General features: G+C 51.2%; 1 pseudogene; it reads right to left on the reverse strand.

Annotated features, from left to right (window-relative positions):
* Positions 1-856: 856 nt before the first annotated feature.
* On the reverse strand, positions 857-2,011 carry LOC146199726 (kelch domain-containing protein 3 pseudogene; annotated as a pseudogene).
* Positions 2,012-3,551: the final 1,540 nt, after the last annotated feature.

A 3,551-nucleotide genomic window follows, 5' to 3' on the forward strand; every position in this document is an offset into this window, starting at 1 on the left:
CTCAAAGGTAGGGCTTCAGCCAATGGCATCGACTGATAGGAGCCTCAACAGCGAGTGACAACTGGATAACAAAAGAAATTAAAGCGAAATACCTACACCGTAATGGCGATAAGAGGCGATGATTCAAGCAGACTTCTCCTAGAAGCTCGCTGGGTGCTTGTAAGTACCGTAACGAAACAAACATTGGCAGGTTTATTTAGTAACAGCCTACCTTGTGTCGTGGCTTGTGTATGATTGAGATCACTGAGCGACACGTAAGCATGTCTGCAGTTGGGTTATCTAGGCGTACATAGCAGTGGTTCGATCACTAACCTTTTTTTTCATGTAGACCTAATGCGAATTTTCTAACTGCTCTTTGACCTTCGATCAGACCTCGGTTCTATTTATATAGGTGCATGTTCCCAAGAGTAAATGCAGAAGCCTTTATCGCTTTTCACACGCGTTGAGTCTCTTCATGCATGCTGTGCCAGAGTACATTACAGCTACATTTTTACATCCTTGGATGAACTGCTCGTGCTTAACAGTACACAGTTTGCCATTGCTAAGTTGCCCCGACATGTTAAAACAAGCGAACTTTGAACAACAATAACGACAATATGCTTTTTTTCGACTGGTGCGATGACCTTTTTTCAGCCTGTTTTTTTTTTTTTAATTCTTACACGTCGAAACCACCGGGAATTGCTTGCGTCAACCGCTAGACTTTTGCTGCGCATCCTCTGGAACGTGGAAACCAGTGCTATCTTTCGTTTCCAGTTGGACGATCGCTTGATCAAGACGGTCTCTCGGAGAGGGCCTGCCGATAACCAAAATCCACGCTTGTATGCATCTAAGCTTTTTTTCTTTGGGCGGCTGGCGTTCAGCCCATCATATGCAGCATGGTATGCAACGGGCGCACGCTGCTGTTTGCTGTCATAGCATTTATCTCCCTCTTGATTTCCTGCGGCAAGTGGCTGATGTCCAAGCGCGCGTCTATAACGGCCAACAGACAGAGGGTCTTCAGTGATGGGGACAAGTCGAGGACATGGAGATCGGAGTGTTCCAAGAGCATCGCATCCTCGTCATCAAGATCGTTCGTTAGCTGCCGGATATCTTGATTGGCTACTGGGCTTGTTCCTCCAAAGAAAAACAGCCGGTCACCAATCAAGCAGCAACATTGGCGCCTTCTAGCAGATGGACCCACTCCCCGAGTCTCCACCAGGCTCCAGCGTGATGTTTCGGGATCATACTTGTGCAAGTCTCTGAAATAGGTCTTCAGGAGTCCGTTGTAGCCTCCGAAGATGTACAGCTGGCCGTTGTGGACGAACGCTGAATGGCTGCGACGTGCCTCGGGAGGCACGCCGTCGACGTGCGGGTGCACCCAGAGGGCGGAGGCCGTGTCCAGGTAAGCTATGCTTTTGAAGTAGACCTCGTTCAGCGAGTGGTACTGCCCTTGGATGTCTCCCCGACCACCCCACACGTACATGCGGCGCCCAATGACCGACGCAGTGTGGAAGTCGCGCCACTGCGGAGGCTCACCACTGGTGCGCACGTACTGCCATTGCATGCTCTCCAGGTCGAGGAAGTACACGGCCCGCGAGAAGCGGTCTGTCAGGTCCTCGAAGCCACCAAAGACGTACATCCGCTGGTCCACAACGCAAGCCGAGTGGCCGTCACGGGCACCAGGAACTTGGCCAGTGGCTTTCCGACGGCTCCATGTCATGGTGTCGGTATCAAAGCGATAGACGATGTTGCAGCCTCCATGATCGCTGCGGCCGCCCCAAAGGTAGGCATAGTCGCCGTACGCAACAACTGTGTGACCATACCTCTGAAACGGCACGTCACTGGGGTGTGACCGATTCGGCACCAGCGCCCATCGGAGGGATACCGTGTTGAGGGCATGCACGTCGATGAGCTTGCGGCCGTTGTAGCGCTCGCCCTTGCAGTAACCGCCAAATGAGTAGACCTTCCCGTTAATGGCCACAGCCGCGTGGTTTACTCGGCGCGGTCCGCCTTCCAGCCGCGCCGTCCACATCCTGCCGTCACAGCCTCCCGCCCTCCGAACGGCTGCCGGGCATTCTCAACCTTGCTCTTGACCCGTGGGGCACGAGCGGGGCTTCAATGTGCATCGCAGTGCTTCTTTCTTTTCCTCGCGTGCGCTTGATTTTGATGCTCAGCGGTGCTCGGCCATTGATTCTGGAAATAATTCTCGATTGCGATGAAAGAGAAGGGAACTATGCCTGAGTAGAGACGGTTGCGGCAACAGTTCAACATTTCGCCACTGAAACTGAATTCGGAAGAAAACCGATTTAGCAGTGCACGAAGAAAGAGCGAAGGCAATGGATGGATGAAATATTGGAGCATCCCCTTTGAAACGGGGTGGTAGCAGTTGCTATCATGTTCGTCCCCCCCCCCCCCCCCCCCCTTCTTTTTTCTTAATCATTGTTTTAGTAGATCGGTTAACTATACCATTATTCCATTTATTGAATTTTTGTATCTGCATTACTAACATTATGTCACTTTTCTGCTTTTAAGCTTCCACCAATCTTCCAATCGTTTTGAAGCGAAAAGCTTCACTAGGCTAGTCAACTCTGAGTCTCGCGTGTGCTCCGTCGTTTGAAACACATATAAAGCCCCGCTTTAACCAAGCTGTATGAACGTGCCTTAGTGGCCTAAAGGGTAACATGAATGCAAGGGTCCTGGCAGGCTGAGTCTGACATAACCGTCCCATGTGAAACGAGAGGCCGAAGTTGGCAGCTCCTGCCAGGGGACCACGGTCATGGACACGGACACGGCACACAGCGACGAGCGGTTAGACCTGGCGCAGTATTGCTTTCGCAATAAAAGCCACAGCTGCGCATGCGCAAGCCACGTGACGTCACAGGAGAGGCGCACGTGGTCGGAGCCGCCGCTGCCGCCGCAACCGCTGCCGCGACTCCACCGTTTGACCTTCAGCGGGTGCCGCGCGCTGTCGCCGGGCTGTGTTTATGTCTATACAGAAGTGTAACGGTGATGGTGATGTTGAATCCAATAGAGTTTAATCTTATGTGATGCACGGCTGTAATAAATGCTTCACCGTGATGATAAGCCATGGAATATCTATAAGGTGCAACAGTGAACAAGGTAAGCCACAACTACGCCAAGGAACCACAAGCTAAGCCATGACATCGCCGAAGCTTTTCGCTTCTGATATCCAGGCTTAACCAAGCTAAGTCACCACCAATTTTGTTGCTAGCTTCCACCGCAGGTTCATTCACCCGGCCACTGGTCTCTCTAAACCCCAGGGTCTCAGGAAGAGTAACTGCGCCTGCATCGACTTTTGGATCGATACCATCACATTCGAGTATAAGATGGCTAATTGCATCTACGGATTTACCACATACTGCACATGCGTCTTCTTCGTTAAATTTCTTTTTGTGGCTGCGTGTTCTAAGGCACCCTGATCTAGCTTCAAAAAGTAGGGTGCTGCCTCTTGAGTTATCAAAGGAAGATTCCTCCCTTATCTGCCTTTTCCGCTTTCGGTATAGTTCCACTCTGTTCCTTTTCCATCGAATTTACCCAATTTTTACCTTCTG

The sequence above is a fragment of the Amblyomma maculatum genome, chromosome 2 (assembly GCF_055883805.1).
Source record: "Amblyomma maculatum isolate TAMU_Amacu chromosome 2, ASM5588380v1, whole genome shotgun sequence".
Taxonomy (NCBI): Eukaryota; Metazoa; Arthropoda; class Arachnida; order Ixodida; family Ixodidae; genus Amblyomma; species Amblyomma maculatum.